This window comes from Oryctolagus cuniculus, chromosome 14 (genome assembly GCF_051225735.1).
Source record: "Oryctolagus cuniculus isolate XC-2025 breed Fujian yellow rabbit chromosome 14, ASM5122573v1, whole genome shotgun sequence".
NCBI classification, from domain to species: domain Eukaryota; kingdom Metazoa; phylum Chordata; class Mammalia; order Lagomorpha; family Leporidae; genus Oryctolagus; species Oryctolagus cuniculus.
Window position 1 is genome coordinate 31345170 of NC_142880.1, and position 17756 is coordinate 31362925.

At 43.3% G+C, this 17756-nt stretch overlaps 1 protein-coding gene across 29 annotated transcripts in view; it reads left to right on the forward strand.

The window, feature by feature from the left end:
- Nucleotides 1-4636: 4636 nt before the first annotated feature.
- Nucleotides 4637-17756, forward strand: part of FER (FER tyrosine kinase) — a 428569-nt gene continuing 415449 nt past the window's right edge. For 8 of the 29 annotated variants that reach the window (XR_016220599.1, XR_011381952.2, XR_016220601.1 and 5 more), the window contains exon 1: nucleotides 4714-4845. The gene's annotated coding sequence lies outside the window, so the exon portion shown is untranslated. Of the gene's footprint in view, nucleotides 4846-5331; nucleotides 5476-6122; nucleotides 6234-10761; nucleotides 10829-17756 lie in introns of those variants that run through there. The other 21 variants (XM_070056517.2, XM_051853913.3, XM_070056513.2 and 18 more) reach the window with 13 other exon arrangements.

The window sequence follows — 17756 nt, forward strand, 5'->3', positions numbered from 1 at the left end:
GATGAACCACCTGTCTACACTCGCCAATCATTGGAGACAGACCCTGGCTTCAGCAGGGACCCCTATGGCAGCCTTAGCACCACCACCTCGCTCGCCTAGACCTCAGTTTGCTTCTTTGAGGTGTTTTTCTGGAATATCTTCTTTAAGATTTGCTTATAATTCTCCTGAAATTTTCTCCTGTTCTTTGCTTTGGTCTTATTCCTGCCCCTGCCCCCTCATTCCTGTACTTTGGTATCTGATTTGCATGGCTGTAGGTTTCCTCAAGTGTGGCGATCCCCAGACGGCTCTTCATATCTAAGACTGAGGGAAGCTACCTGAATGGCTGCAACTTGTGGGCTGGCAGCCCTCATTTTGAATGTTAGGCATGGGGTCTGGGACTTTTGGAAGATTTCCCACGTCACAATAAAAATATTTTCCCTTGGTCAAGTCAGTTGCTGTAGAACTATCCTACACCATCCTCTCTGAAGGATATAAACATCATTGTGTCGGCTCAGTGGGAGAAATCTCTTGGTTCATTTTTGTTCCCTTTACCCCAATGTGATTTAGGTACCTCATTCTTATACTCAGTTGTCTTGTTGTCTACAGACCAAAGGGTCTCTATTTCTGCCTCACCAGGGAAGAATTCTTATTGTCCCCCGTTAGGGGTAGGGTAGCTAATGATTGAGGGTCTCCCACTCCATTCACAGGCCTTCGACCAGTTCTGTTGTCTTCCAGCTTGTCTTCACACAGAAGTCTTCAGGGATCCCTGGTCATTTATGTTTATGTTGTGCCCAGGTGTTTGGGAGGGACCAGAGATATACCACATTGACCAGATTTCCTGGTATCATTCCAAATATATGGATTTTCTGCACTCTTCCCAGACATTCCGAGTCTTAACAGCTGTGAACCTGGGACTGTGCTTTTGAAAGGTCCTCTGGTGATTTTGGTGATGCTTTATACAGAAATCCTTACTCTGCCACTCTTACTGCACACCCTGACAGTTGTTTGAAGGCACAGGAATAAAGGAATGGGGAGAAGGACAGCTGAACTCTGAGACAAGGATGGTTTAAGAAGGGACAGGCCTTCGAATGATCCAGGGGTGTTTTGGAGGGGGCAAATCTGGATTAGGAATGTTGGTGGTCATATTTCTCAAGGGAGAAGAGGTCAGAGAAGCTAGGGAACCAGTATTGGAAGCCTGGATGCCCAGCCTCTGGCTGGGAGGGATGGTTGTTAAGGGATTTGACATCTACTTTGTGGATAGAACAGAAAATTTCCTCTTCCAGCCGTACTGCACCTCCTCCCTCATTCCCCCTTTTCCTTACATAGATTTATAAAACAAAGTTGTGTTGGTGTTTTGAAAATTTGGAATTTGGAAAGCCAGAAAAAAAATCTAGAAGAAAATCCAACACAGATCTGACATCTAGTAATAGTATTCATTAAAAAGGACAAATTTCAAAATCAAAGAAATTTCTATCTACCAAAAACAGATATGACAGCATGCATGGAATAAAGACAGACATGGTTTTCATATTGCAAACCTCATCATGACCTCTGCTTTAGGAGTGGTATGTGCAAGTGGTTATGTATGAATTGTGGCTTAGAGCGCAGAGTGTCACAAATCAAAAGAGTTGGCAGAGAGGAAAAGAGAAGAGACAAAGAAAATAGGGAGGGATAAGTATGGGGGCTACTGAGCTAAGGTGGCACACAGCCAGCATTCCTCTGGAAGCCTATGAGAAACTTTTAAAAAGAAAAATAAGGGAGGGGAAGAGCTTGAGGGATGGGTGCTACTAGCCAAAAAAGGGAAAGAACTTTTAAAGCAGCCTTTCACTAATCATTTAGGTTGAGGACCACAATATTGCATTTATTTGTCCAGGTAAGCAACGTAATTAGAACAGACTACGTTTGGCTATTTGGGAAAATGGTATATATACTAGGCTTTGTCTACAGCAAGGTAGTACTCTGGCTTTCAAAAGTCATTGTAGTTCCTTAGACAGATCTAACTTCTAACGATAGCCGACAGATCTGTTAAATCCTATTCTAACAACTTCAAATGAGATGCTTTCTCTCCAAGCCCTGTGGGGTGGGAAGTATTTTATGAAACCCATGGATCATCTACAGAGGAAACTATTTTCCTAAATTCTTTCCTATTCTCCCTACATTTACAAGGTGTAAGAGAAGTTGTATTTTTGAAATCAGGTGAAAAAAATTTTAATTATTTTGCGATGGAAAGTGGCTGTATAACAGAGGGAAAATTTTTAAATTGGATTTGCTATAACTTTCCCCCTCAGTTTAAACCACACAGCACACGTTTTTGCCACATTCATTTACTTCCAGTACATTTATTCAAAACTGTTCTTCGCATAATGCCTGACATTAATATTTAATTGCATTAACTTGAAGTTTCTTGAGTGAACAGGTGAGAACTGAGAGAATAATTAAGCGCACACACATAATCTATTTTATCATATCTTTATTTAAAGCTACTTTCTGAAAATATGTACTATCTAGCTCACCAATCACATCATTTTAGATCTTGATTTCCATTGTAAAATAGGGAAATCCTAAGGTTCTTGGGCAAGGTATGCCTTGGTGAAGCACTCTCTGAAGTTGTATCTGACCATTTAATACACAGTGCTGCATTTATTCATTCATAGACACAGAATGTTCCCAGAAAATTAATTTCTATTTTAAGATGTTAACTCACATAGGCTTAGGTTGTGTATTTTAATTACAAAATACAGATCGAACCTTAATTTTATCACTTCTAATTCCATTAACATTTATTTGTAATTCAGCGATAAGGTATTACCTCATGTGAAATCATTTTGGAGAGCACATTAAAAACTAAAAATTACTTTCCTTAACTTCATCATCTTAATATCCTTGACATAGGCATTTTTGGGAAAGTAAAATGAAAAACAAAATCTCCCAGCTCAGGACTCCTCCGCATAAGTAGCAAAAGAAAACAATTTGTTGTCAAACAAGCATTAAACTAGATGATGTGCATCGCATCACTATGATTGCAGAGACAGAAGTCTTGTCCTTTTGTACTGCGAGCAGATGGAATCCATTACATACATGTTTTCAAGATAAACAAGCCCTAGTCCTCAAGGAAGTCAGAGAACTTGACAACGCCATTTGCTGTAGAACATTCATCTTCTCTTGGTGGCGGGGGTGCTCACCTGAGTTCTGACAGGAGGCAGTTTTGCACCTGGGGGTAAGATCCCCACCAAAGTTAGGGCTCCTATTCCCCGACAGAAGCTGGGGGCGAGGGGCCTATCTCCCCCGAGGTGTGCAGCTCCCAGGTTCCCAGAAACACATCCCCTGTCCCGAAGATGACAAAGGACCCATTCAGTCATCTTAAGGACTTGTGTACATTTCACAGAGATGAGAAAACACTTAACAATCACAAGCTTTCTAAGGCAAAGGCTTAGAGAAAACGAAGGGGAGGGAAACCTCACCCTTCCATGTTCAAGGGAGACAATTAAGCCTCTTATTTTTATTTGTCCTTACAGCACAGTTTGGTTTCTTTGGCTTTTGAAACTGCAGATAAAAGCAGTCCAACTTAAAACTTATGTTTTTCTACGTGTAGGGCTGGTTCACTGTGGTCAAATAAATAACCCTGTTTAGAAAAAATACTCACCACCCTGCCTTGGCTCCCTCATAACTCAGACGTTTTTGAGGGAGAGGGTGGATATCGGGTTGACTAGAGATTTGCTCCAGGCAAAGAATGTGGTTCAACCAACGCACAAGATGCAACGCCTTAAAAAGCCTGCTGCAGGAGTACGGGAGGGTCACGCCCTCCAACAGGGCCGGGTGGGTGACGTCCGTCACAGTCACACCGCTACAGGTCGCCGGGCAGTCTTGGGCTTAGTTCACGTCACTCATTTCCCACCAGGTGCTTCCGACGAGGGACGCTTTAGCGACCGCTCCTCCTGCCCCCGGGGGGAAACGCAACTCAGTTAGGGTTCCCTTCGCCATCCGGTCTCGGGGAGGTCACGGCTTCCCGCAGGGGCGCTCCCCGGACCTGAGCCGGCACCCACCTCAGGGCCAGCAGCAGCCTCAGCCGCTGCGGGCGCCGGAAACACTGTACCTGCCCTCGGGGGTAGCCTAAAGGAATCGACGTTACACGTAGGATGTGGGACACACGTGGGAGAAAGGTGATCGCGAGGGACGGAGTGTGCCTATTCAGGAGTAGGGGTTCGCCCACCGAGACGGCGGCTCTGGTGCTTGCCCGGCGCCCGCGGGCACACTTGGCGTTTCCACCACGCCTCCGCCCCCACTGCGAATTCCTTTCCGGCGGCCGACCCGCGGGCAGTCCCTTCCAGGCGGCCCCTGCTTATCACCCACGGCCACTTCCCGGTCACGGCCCGTCGAGTCTCCCAAAGTTTCCTGTGACGCCGCCGCCCGCCTCCGGCCCCATCGCACCGTGGCAGCTCTGGATAGCACGACGAGGACCGGGCTACTGAGGCTGAGAGAGCCGCATCACAGGACAAACCTCGGAACCACGCCCGGGCCAGAGGGCGGCGGCCTCAGGCCGCGCCTCCACCCGCCGCGCCCGCAGCCCCCTGGCCGCGCGCGCCCACCCGGCCTCGAGTCCGAGCCCCGCCCCCTCCGGGTCCGGGTCCAATCGGCCGCGCCCCGCCTCCTGGGAGGTAGTGGAGGAGGGGGCTGAGGGCCGGGCGGCAGCACCCGCCTTCCGCTCTCGTCCATTGGGTAAGGCCTCGAGGGTGCCCGGAGACCGGAGTGCAGCGGGATTGGCTGCAGCGGTTCGTGACAGCTGAGCCTATTGGCTGTGGCGGCCCCCGTGACGCGGGGTGGCGACTGGCTCCCGTGTCTGAGGGGCTCCTGCTTGTCAGGTTCTAGGTAGGTGCGTTTCGCGCCGCCGGCGGTAGGCGCTGTTGCCCGGGGCAACGCCGAGGGAGGGGGGAAGAAGAGGGACGGCGAGCCTAGATCGGGGGCCACCACCCCTGCCGCAGCGGGGTGCCGGGATTCGGCCCCGGTGGCGGCGCTGCGCCGAGGGCTCTTCCTCCTCCCGCAGCCGGCCGCCTCCCCGCCCCGGGCTGAGGGGGTCACCCGCCCATCCTCCTGCCCACGGCGGGACATTCCCGGCTGGGCCTTGGGCTGGGCGCGCTGCGGGCCCCGCGAGGCCGGCCCCTCCCACCACCCCGGGACCCGGAGGCTGAGGGGGCGGGTGCCGCGCGAACCGGCGGTGGCGGGCGCAGTGGCCCCGCCCCGTCGCGGGGCCGGGGGCTGCGGGTGTGGGGGCTGCGGGCGCCGCCCTCCCGTCGGCGCGCTCCTCCGGCCGGCGCCGCCCTCCCGCCGGGCCGGCCACCCTCCTTCCCAATTCCCGGGTGTGCCCGAGCCCGTCCTAAATCTGGGACCCCGCACTCGCCCGCGACGCGACCAGTCTTCCTCGTCCCGCTTCGGCCCCGCACCTCCCTGGTTCCTCCCACCCGGACCAGAGGTGCCCGAGCCCCGACTCGGGCGGCTCAGGTGTGTGAGGCGTGTGCTTCGGGGTCGCTCCTGTTCTGTGGTCTCGGGCTCGGGAGGTGTTCGGAGGGGCCCGGGACTTGCACAGATGAAGGAGTGTCCGTGAGGCGCTCCGCGCTTTCACTGTGTACATTCATGATTTTGCTAAGCAGTCTCAGTACGGTACACACTGTAAGAACTTGATAAGGCTGGTAGCCTTTAGGGTGAACCAAGTTAATTCAGAAGAAGCTGCACGTATTCATGGGGTCTGTCTATGAGTTTGACATAAATCACCGTAAAGGTGTACAGTTGCTGTCGTTTTCCCCTTTCTCCAGCTATTTTAAGAGATACATTTCTCAAGTGAAGTTATTATGTATGAAAGTGTAATAGGAAAATCCGTAAGAGGGTAGACCGAACTATTTTAATGATTTAAAAAATGCCAAATATGATTGCAGTGTTCTTATATCTGGGTCTGCCTCAGTGGTCTTCAGAAAGACGTACTGGGGAAGAGCCACGGTTTTCCAGTGAACGCATGGGAAGGTATCTTGTAATCAGGGCAGCTTTTCTACCGGTACTCTGGATCCAAGGGAGCTGTGCTTCCAAGGAGTTAGGAATATATTAAGAGAATGCATAGGCATGTACTTGGAAACCCTTTCTCTGTTCTCCATCAGAGACCCTTGGCGAAGATCTGCTGCTCTTCTGCCCTGATGGTTGGCAACATTAAATAGACACCATCTCAAATTGTCAGCTTCCAGTTAAGGCAGCTTCTGCACCACTTCAAGGTAGATGTCATTAGTTCCAAAGAGAAACAGACTGTTGGTAGACAAGTTTCATCTTTAAGTGGTATATACTTGTTACATAGCTGTAACTGGGCTGTGAATATTTCACATTTGACAACTTTTTTCTCCAGTATTTTACTATGGCACATTCCAGTCTCCTAGAACAATTGAGTTGAACCCATCACCTGTGTAGCAGTAACATTGTCAAGACAGCTGTTACATAGTGACTCTTCAAGAATACAGGAACTGAAATGCTGAAGTTTGAGTTCTTTTCCAAAACACTAATTATAGTGGAATTATTGGTGACTCTTCCTCTCCACGGTTTCGTCAAAGCATTTAACTTTTATAACCAGATAAAAGTAGGAAAGGAAAGGTGAAAGGAAAGGAATGGGGGAAAAACTGGAACTTTAGTCTGTTTCTGAATTAGCTGAATCCTACCATAAACATATACATAAACGTATACAAATATAATACCAGAATATTGTAAGGTGCTTATTTCTGTTTGTAAGTGGGAGTAAGGCTTATAAAAGCTATAGTAGTTTAATTACATGACAAAATTCAAAGCAGTTTTGTGAGTGAGCTGAAGTCATCTTTGTAATCAATCCCAGAATTAGATTGTATTTTGGTAAAAAGAAAAAAGGAAATCTAATGAATTTGCTACATAAATAAAAGTTTTGTTTTAAAATTGGGCTCCTGTGTTAGTATAGTTTTATACTTGATTTATAAATAAGCATTTCCTTTTGGAAGGAGACCCAAGAGAATATTAATTTTGCATTGTTATGGTAATATAAATAAATTAGATCAATCATGTATGTTTTTTGCATTAATATTTTTGTAATGGACAATAGCTAGCAAATGTGGAATTTTTTAGTAGAACTACTTCATGGAGACTGAATTAATTTGAGAGTTTCAAGTCAGTGTTTTGATAAAACACAAACTATCTTGGGTATTGTCTCATGGTATTGATAATGGAATATTTTAACACTGATCTTCAGTTTATAGTAAAGGAGTAAGTAGAAATGAGTATACATTCAAATACATACAAATATCTAATATATGTAATTTTTCCATACTTAGGAAATTCAAACTGTTCACATGCTTTTCTGTTTTGGCATAATCTCAATCTGTTTTTATACTTAGTTCATTTATATACTAATCTCTTAAATATGAAAATTAAGAGCTGTGTCTCAGAATTTATAGATCTGTAGATTGCCTCAGTATTATTTTTCCATATTTCATTTGTCTCTGTCATGTTTATATATGGCTTATTTGCTGTGCTACCAAGAGTTGAGAAGGAACAGGCAGGCCCTAGTTTTGGAACTTTAATGGTAGGATTCAGCTAATTCAGAAACAGACTAAAGCTCCAGTTTTTCCCCCATTCCTTTCCTTTCACCTTTCCTTTCCTACTTTTATCTGGTTATAAAAGTTAAATGCTTTGACGAAACTGTGGAGAGGAAGAGTCACCAATAATTCCACTATAATTAGTGTTTTGGAAAAGAACTCAAACTTCTATTTCTTCTGTAACACTCTACCAGTCATTTCAATCTGATGGTCTTCATTTCAGTATATCTGTATTTGCATCTAAAGTTGTAGGAATTTCTGCTTTGGGGATCAATTATTCTAAATTACAATTGGACTCCCAGATCTGAGGGAAAAATGGAAAAGAATAGAGGACACATTAGAGTTAGAACAAAGAGATCAGACTCAAGCAGCTACTTCATCTTATTACATAAGTATAAACATAATCCTAGTTTAGCATATGAAATTGCTGTGTGGCTAACAAAATCTGAGGTCTCCCAAGTTTTTCTTTTGGAATTCCAAGCAAGATAAAGTTAACTTATTGCCTGTTAAAAAGCTTTTCAGATTTCTCCATTTTGGGGGTATTCTACAATTCAGCTCTTAAAAATTAGTATCATGCATGACTTGGAATTATTTCTTAACTAGTAGCTAATAATTATAAAACATGACTACTTTCGGCATTCTCTCTAAGCTAGATATTGTCTTTTTCTTCAGCATGTATTAATTAAAAGACTGGTAATTTTAATGTAGGTGTTCCTTTCCAGGTTGCAAAGTAGAATGAAAACAAGAGCCATTTATTTTGAAGTCGTAAACTGGGTTTAAGTAAAAGTTACTCTTCTGCAGGTTCTTGGACAATTATATAATGTCTATTTTTAATTTCTATAAATTTATTTAAAATATTTATTTATTTATTTGAAAGGCAGAGTTACAGAGAGGCAGAGGCAGAGAGAGAGAGAGAAAGAGGTCTTCCATCCACTGGCTCCCTCCCTAGATGGCTGCAACAGCCAGAGCTGAGCTGATCTGAAGCCAGGAGCCAGGAGCCTCTCCCTGGTCTCCCACATGGGTGCAGGGGTCCAAAGACTTGAGCCATCTTGTACTGTGTTCCCAGGCCATAGCAGAGAGTTGGATAAGAAGTGGAGCAGCTGGGACTTGAACCAGCACCCATATGGGGTGCTGGCACTGCAGGTAGTGGTTTTACCCCCTGTGCCGCAGTGCTGGCCCCCATAATGTCTTTAGATCATAGTTTCCTCATTTACTAAATGATAGTGATGAAATTGCCTCATAAAGTTATTATGTGGAAGAAATGAGATAATGAAGATAAGATGCTTGAATATAGGAAGTAGTTAACTTCCATATTTGGTTTCTTACATGCTATAATTTTATATATACTATAATCTTACCTCTCCTGGTATTATTATGTTTATTTGTCACCTAAATATAGTCCTTAGATTTCAGATAAAGGACATTAAAATGATGCGCATGTAAGTTACTTAAATTGAATGACATTTGCATTTGTATAAACTAAAATAGTTAGAAATAGGTTAACTATTATATTTCTTAGATTACTTTATCTAATAAGGATAGTCAGGAATTTACTTTGAATGAGTTTTAACTCTCCAAATATTTCACTTGTCTAGATTCTTGATTTAATTTTCTTCACCTTAGAGCACCATCAGTTGTTAGATGGTTGCCTGAAATTCTTTTCATTTAAACCACAAGTGTTTGCTTAAATTGATACAAAAAAGCCAAATGTAACTTTCTTAAATTTCTTGAGTCATATTTACTTAATCTGTTTAAAACTTAATCTTCTGATTTGATGATACTGTTAGTTTTATGAAGGAATCTTTTCAGAATTCATGGAAAATGCATGTTGTGGGAGACTATACATGGGTTTCTAATTTCTTTGCACCAAAATAAACATCTTTTAAGTTCACATTTCCATAAGCTTTTTGAAGTCTCTGGGTGTTTGGTATATATTTTCTACTTCCTACTGATAAATTTATAGGATTATTTTTAAGGAAGCATTATTTTACAGAGATCCATATTTAATCATGTGTTCTGTAACAATAGGGTTCTAATTCATTAAAAAAAAAAAAAAACAAAAAACTCAAAAAACCCTCAGTTTAAATGCACCCAGCAGCCTATTATGGGTGCTGTGAAGGGAAGCACTGAACTGAATGGAGTTAGGAGTTGAACTAGATAGTCCTTCTGTCTCTTCCAGCTGTAAAGCACGATTGTGTGATTTCAGTCAGTTTTTATTAATTTCCCACCCAAGTGCAAGATCTTTACATGTGTGACATATTCCAGTGTGAAATTTTCTAGCATGCCAGCTAGAATTCCGTCTCTTCCTCTTCCACTCAAGCAAGCATACCAGAATGCCTGTGCTTGACTCTGATATCACTATTGGTACAAACTTGAATCTACTCTGATTTATTGAAGAAAGTGAGTCAGTAAAAAGGGTAGATCTATTATTAGTAACATGCCTTGCAGTTCTATAGTTAAGGCCCATGGTACTTCCCTATTTTCCTGAAATGAATGCCTGGCCAGTTTTTCTTCTTGTAATGCTATAGAAGAAAAGATTACTCCACTAATTTTATGTAATTGATAATGAAGAGACCTACATTTAAAAATTAGAATAACTGTTAATGAACACTTAAAAATATTTGAATAATAGCACCATAGTCTTTATTGTAAGTAACATTAATTATTATACAAAATTGGAACTAATTTTCCACTGTAAATTATCCTACTAGCAGAAAGATCGTTTCCATAATGGGGCTAATAGTTTTAATAGTAGGATTCTTACATTCTAGGTACTTCTGAAGTAGCATATAAAAATTTTTATTCTAGTAAACAAAAATATATTTTGATGTAATCAGAAAACCATCTTTAAAACTGCATTGCTTTGAATGAAGTTGCTTTTAAATTATTTATTCATCCTACATATAAGTAATTAGAAATAAAGACTTTGGAAAACTGTTCAGCAGGCTGTTAATATTTGCAAATGTTATTTCCTGAAACTTTTTGTGAATCTAGGATTTAACTACTTCCATAAAATACCGTCAAATTTAATTGAAAAATTTAAGTGATCCGTTCAGACTCTTAGCAATCCTAGAAATAGTACTTGTTAAACATTGCCAGTTTTTAGCTTCTAAAATGAAGGCTAGATGACTTTGCATTACATTGCTAGCATATAGACCAAGGTTCTTATTCTTGATTCTTCTTTCTTGAGGTTTGCAGAACAAAAGATCATTTCTGGCTTGATCACAAAGTTGTCTCCTTCTGAGGACTAACTGAAGGTTAGTCCTTAGTAATGCTTGATGCTTTCTGCTGTTTCTTGGATGTGTTTTCTCCTTGGAGTCGAACATTTCTGTAGTCTGTGTCCTCTGTGCTGTATGGATGTGTTCAGCTGGGGAAGGGTTTCCCAGGCTTCTCTTCGTCCTTGTGCTCTTGTTAATTTCACCATATAGTACAAAGTGCATTTGACTCTTTTTTTTTTTAAGATTTATTTTATTTATTTGAAAGGCAGAGTTACAGAGAGGCTGAGGCAGAGGCAGAGAGAGAGAAAGGTCTTCCATCCGCTGTTCACTCTCCAAATAGCCATAATGGCCAGAGCTGGGCTCATCTAAAGACAGGAACTTGGGCCATCTTCTGCTGCTTTCCCAGGCCATAGCAGAGAGCTGGATCGGAAGTGGAGCAGCTGGAACTTGAACCTGCACCCATATGGGATGCCAGCACTGCAGGCATGGTTTTACCTGCTGCACCACAGCGCCAGCCCCTGCATTTGACTGTTATGGTAATATCCAGTTTTAACAAATGGGTCAGTGAGCTGTCCTTGCAGCAGTACCACCTCTTGCTTCATGAGAGTGTGTATACAATGTCCTTTCTTTTGAATTATGTTTCTTTCAGAATCCATGCACATTCTTAGCCATCATTTTAAGTTTCCCTAAGATTTTGTAAATTTTGCCTTGCTAGGAGCTTTAAAGGAAACATTTTCAAGCATTATCCTTTTTGTTTCAGTATAGCATCTGTGGTGAATGGTGGACTTTCTAATGTGGCACATCTAGTCACTGTTACATATCACATCCATTCTCAGTTTACTCTGAATTTATGTATTCTTGTTAATTACCATCATTTTGTGATTCCTGTTTCTGTGTATTGAATACATTTGCAGGAATTAGGGAGAACTAAATGGTGCAGTTGTCTCAGGTAATTATTATTATTTTTTTAATTTTTTAAAAAAGATTTTGCTTATTTATTTGAAAGGTAGAATTACAGAGAGGTCTTCCTTCAGAAAGATCTTCCTTCAGTTGGTTCACTCCCCAAATGGCCGCAACAGCCGGAGCTGTGCTAATCCGAAGCCAAGAGCCAGGAGCCAGGAGCTTCTTTCCAGTCTCCCATGTGGGTGCAGGGGCCCAAGCACTTGGGCCATCTTTCACTGCTTTCCCAGGACACAGCAGAGGGCGGGATTGGAAGAGGAGCAGCTGGGACTAGAACAGGTGCCCATATGGAATGCCGGCGCCGCAGGCGGAGGATTAATTTACTGAGCCATGGCACTGGCCCCTCTCATTTATATTTCATCTTAAAAATTTTTGTGCATGTGGGCCGGCGCTGTGGCACAGTGGGTTAACGCCTGGGCCTGAAGTACCCGCATCCTGGCTTCGGATCTGCACAGCTCCAGCCATTGCAGCCATCTGGGGAGTGAACCAGCGGATGGAAGACCTCTCTCTCTGTCTGTACCTCTCTCTGTAACTCTGTTTTTCAAATAAATAAAATAAATCTTTAAAACAAATTTTTGTGTATGCATAGCCCTTTTTTCTTGACATTTCATTTTATTTATTTATTTTTTTGAGAAATTACTTGAGAAGCAGAGACAAAGAGGGAAAGACAGAGATTGCTCCTGGCTGCCAGTTTACTCCCTAAATGCCTACAATGGCTGGGCCTGGGCCTGGCTGAAGCAGGGAGCTAGGAACGCAATCCATGTCTCCCCCGTGGGTGGCAGGAACCCAGTGTCGTTATCACTGCTGCCTCTCGGGGTCTGCTTCAGAGGAAACTGTAGTCAGGAATTGGAGTTAGGCATGGAATCCAGACGCTCCCAAGTGCTGCACCTGCATCCTTATTGCTGAGCTGAACACCTATACCTGCTCAACATCTAACCCCCAAGAAATAGTTAACCATGGAAATGGCTTCTGTCCCCCAGTTTTTTAGTAAATTATGTGGATTCAGGTATATAATGTGTGTGTGGGGGTTACTAATGTTTCTTCAGTGTTTGGTAAAAGTGCTAGGCACTTTGTTCATTTCTTTTGATTTTTATGACAAGCCCATGAATTGGATGTTTGTACAATGGTACTTCAAGAAGCTCATGGAAAATGAAATTAAGCAAAGTGTTTATTTTGATGTAAATTTTGGAAATCTATACATAGTTGTTTATAATGTGAATTTTTCCTGAACTTTCTGAAGACCCTAAATGCATTTATTTCTTTTTTTTTTTTTTTTTGGCAGCATGATGAATTTCTCTTTTATTTCCATTTTCTCCAATCTTTTTGAAATACCCTGGTATTTTGTTTTGTGGTGTGAAAACAATCTTAGGTCAGATCATTCATCCAGGGAGACCTAGTTATAAAGTGATTTTGGCTATTTTAACTCAGGTCTTTCATATGCTAAATATGAAATAAACACAAATGACAAGAGTCTTAGCAGTCCTGAGTGTAACAGCAGTTTTAACTCTGGGAGTGATTCTGAAGGTCTCTGTTGAATTATTCATGGTTTTGCTGAGGTGACTTCCTTTTACTAGAAGATCCTAAGATCAGGCTCACTGTTCAGTGTCTATATCTTACTTTGCCTTATTCTGCTTCCGATTGTTCTATACTATAATTTTTGTAATAAAATGTTTCATTTTTAAAAGATTTATTTATTATTTGAAAGGCGGAATTACAGAGAGGTAGAGGCAGAGAATGAGGGAGAGAGAGAGAGAGAGAGAGAGAGAAAGAGAGAAAGAAAGAAAGAAAGAAAGAAAGAGAGAGAGAAAGGTCTTCCATCAACTGAGTCACTCCCCAGATGACCACAACAGCCGGAGCTATGCCATTCTGAAGTCAGGAGCCAAGAGCTTCCTCCAGGTCTCCCATGCGGGTACAGGGGCACAAGGACTTGGGCCATCTTCTGCTGCTTTCCCAGGCCATAGCAGAGAGCTGGATTGGAAGTAGAGCAGCTGGGACTCTAACCAGTGCCTGTATGGGATGTTGGCATGGCAGGTGGAGCCTTCACCTGCCATGCCATAGCACCAGTCTCTGTTGTTTCTCTGTAAAAAAATTTTCCTGAGGGGCTAGCATTGTGGTGTAGTGGGTAAAGCTAATGCCTGTGACACTGGCATCCCATATGGGCATCTGTTCTTGTCCTGGTTTCGCTGCATCTGACCAGCTCCCAGTATTGGCCTGGGAAAAGCAGCAGCAGATGGCCCAAGTGTTTGGGGGCCTGCCACCCATGTAGGAGACCTGAATGAAGTTCTTGACTCCTTGGCCTGGTTCTGTCCATCTTTAAGAAAAAAAACAAAAACAAAAACAAAAACAAAAACAAAAACAGATGAGCAGGCTGGCACTGTGGCTCAGTGGTTTAAAAAAAATCTATGTATTTGAAAGGTAGAGCTACATAGAGAGAGGGAGAACCAGAGAGGGCGATATCTTCCATTTGCTAGTTCACTCCCCAGTTGGCAGCAATGGTCGGGGCTGGGCCAGACTGAAGTTTACCAGGAGCTTCTTCAAGGTGTCCCATGTGGGTATCAGAGACCCAAGCACCTGGACCATCCTCCACTGTTTTTCCCAGGCCATTAGCTGGGAGCTGGATCAGAAGTGGAGTAGCTGCGACTGGAACTGGTGCCCTTATTGGATACTGGCTTCACAGGTGGTAGCTTTACCTGCTATACCACAATGCCAGCCCCAATTAATAAATCTTTAAAAAAATTTTTCCTGCCGGCACCGAGGCTCACTAAGCTAATCCTCCACCTGCGGCGCCGGCACCCTGGGTTGTAGTCCTGGTTGGGGCACAGGATTCTGTCCCGGTCACTCCTCTTCAGTCCAGCTCTCTGCTGTGGCCCAGGAGTGCAGTGGAGGATGGCCCAATTGTTTGGGCCCTGCACCCGCAGGGGAGACCAGGAGGAAGCACCTGGCTCCTGGCTTCAGATCGGCGCAGTGCGCCAGCTGTGGCAGCCATTTGTTGGGTGAACCAATGGAAAAAGGAAGACCTTTCTCTCTGTCTCTCTCACTGTATAACTCTGCCTGTCAAAAAAAAAAAAAAAAAAAAAAAAAAAAAAAAAAAATTTCCCCTGAAGTAGAAAGCTGCTAGAAGTGAAGAGAAAGCCAATCCACCTACCTTCTAGGAAAGCAAAGTTAATTTGTGAAATATTTTTACAGAATAATCAGCTAGATCAAATATTCTCATGATCTTTGGAAAAATTTCTTGAAAATGCCCAGGATCTTTTAGTCATAAATCTGTCCTTCCCTTTTCTCCCACCCTCAACAACATTTGAAAGGAATTTGGCCATTTATTAATAGCTATTGCTGGTTTTTTTCTTTTTATTTGAAAGGTGGAGTTAGGAAGAAACAGAGAGAGAGATATCTTCCATCCATTGGCTTACTCTCCAAATGGCCTTAATGGCCAGAACTAGGCCAGGTGGAATCCAGGAGTCTGGAGCTTCTTCTGGGTCTGCCATGTGGGTGCAAGGGTTCAAGTGCTTGGGCCATCTTCCTCTGCCCTTCTCCCAGGCCACAGCAGATAACTAGATTGGAAGTAGAGCAGCTGGGACTTGAACCTGAGTCAGGCGGCGTCCCCACCTGCCACACCACAGCGCCAGCCCCCGTAGTGTTCTCTTTCTAAGGTTTTAGTTTCTTATCTGTAATTTGGAGCCTGATTTACCTTGTGAGTAGAACTGGCATTTTATTATCTCGCGTGGAGATACTTGTGCTATATATAGTAATATGGTTTTTGAAAAAGGATGAAGATGGTGAAGAAATAGACATGTCCTCTAAAGTAGCCTGCATTATAAAAATAATGCAGAATGTTCTGTGTCAGATGAGAGGCATGCTGTTAAGGTATGGAACAAAGCAGGAGGGCATTTAATTCTTCCATTTTTGGTCATGGCACAAATGTTGATACAGTACTCATTCCATGTAAGGACTGAACTTACGGCTACAGATGTTTATAAAGCATAGAGAAGTTTCACACTAGTCTCCTGAGAGGCAGTATGGTGTGGTGAAAATAGTGTAACTGTTATAGCCAGACCTGCCTATGGTTGAATCTATGCTACTAGCATTTAGTTATATGAATTTAAAGAAATAATTAAATTCTTATAGCTTCAGTTTTTTTTTTTTCCATCTGCAAATAAGGGTAATAATAGATTTCTCAGTACTCTTTCATTTGCACAAAACCAAAATCCTGGATACCTCGGGCACTGAGAAGAGCAGGAGTGTATTCTGAGCAGATGGATTCAGGGGCTCTACCAAAAGCCTCAGGACAGACTCAGTGGCTTTCTTGCGTTAGGTGTATTCTTGTGTAGGTAACTAAGGAAGAACTCTGCACTTGTTTAATTGTTGCTTGTGGCTTTCTTTCTAGGATTTGTGGATCATTTCTCACAATTATGTCTGAAGACATTGCTTCAGGGTCTAGTAACATGGTTAAATTATAACTAATTATAATAAAGCCAGTGTTCAGTTCTAGAAGGAAAATAGCATAAAGACAAACAAAACTCTTAATTGCAAGAGAAAAAGGGAATATAGCTCACAGAGACTTCCGGTGCAGGGATGATGATGACTCTTTTTTAGATTTTTGGTTGACCAATAGGGCTGGCTTTGGTTTGCCATATGTGAGGATCTTCTGTCTTCATTATTTTTTAAAGATTTATTTTATTTATTTGAAAGGCAGAGTTACAGGAGAGAGAGGGAGACAGAGAGGTAGAGAGGGAGAGAAGGAGAGAGGAAGAGAGAGAGATGTCTTTCACCTACTGGTTCACTAGCCAAATGCCTGCAATGGCCAGGGTTAGGCCAGGCTGAAGCCAGGAGCCAGGAGCTTCTTCTGGGTCTCTCATGTGGGTGCAGGGACAAAGCACTTGGGCCATCTTCTGCTGCTTTCCCGGGTGCATTAGCAGGGAGCTGGATCTGAAATAGAGCAGCTAGGATTCGAACTGGCATCCATATGGGATGCAGGTGGCAGGTTAACTTATTAGGCCACAGCAGTGGCCCCGTCTTCACTTTCTTCCTGGTCACAGCCAGTGGTTACTGAGAGTGATTTCTGTACTGGGGACTGTATTGCATTAGAGCTGGTTTTCTTTTGGTGAGAGATTGGGGTCCAGGGAATCATCTTAGGGGTTGAATAATAAATCTTTGTTGGGATTTTCTTTTAACTCATTTATTTATTTATTTTTAAAGATTTATTTATTTTTATTTGAAAGTCAGAGTTACACAGAGAGAGGAGAAGCAGAGAGAGAAAGAGAGGTCTTCCATCTTATGGTTTACTCCCCAACTGTCCGCAACGGCCAGAGCTGCGCTGATCTGAAGCCAGGAGCCAGGAGCTTCTTCTAGCTTTCCCACATGGGTGCAGGGACCAAAAGACTTGGGTCATCTTCTACTGCTTTCCCAGGCCAGAGCAGAGAGCTGGATCGGAAGTGGAACAGCCAGGACTAGAACCAGTGCCCATATGGGATGCCAGCACTTCAGGCCAGGGCATTAACCCACTGTGCCACAGCACCGGCCCCAACTCATTTTTTTTTTTTTTTTTTAAGATTTATTTATTTGAAAGAGCTACAGGGAGAAGGGGAGAGGCTGAGAGGGATACCTTCCATCCAGTGGCTCGTTTCTCAGAGGGTCACAACAGAAGCTTCTTCTGGGTCTCCCACATGGGTGGCAAGCTATCTTCTGCTGCTTCCAGGCCATAAGCTGGGAGTTGGTTCAGAAGTGGAGCAGCCGGGCCAGGAACCAGTGCCATGTTGGATGCTGGCATTGCAAATGATAGCTTTACCTGCTATGCCACAACGCCAGCCCCTAGCTAACTCAAATTTAAAAAATAAACGTAGTGAGTTATTTTTATTTACTTGCATTTGGTCATTTTCTTGCAAGTAGCCCAAATCTTAGTCCTTGAGTCAAACCATTGCCTGGTGTGTATCTAAGCAACTTAGATACACCTTAACCAAATGGTTCTCCAGTAAGGTGCAGTGTTTGCCTCAGGGGATGTTTCACAGCA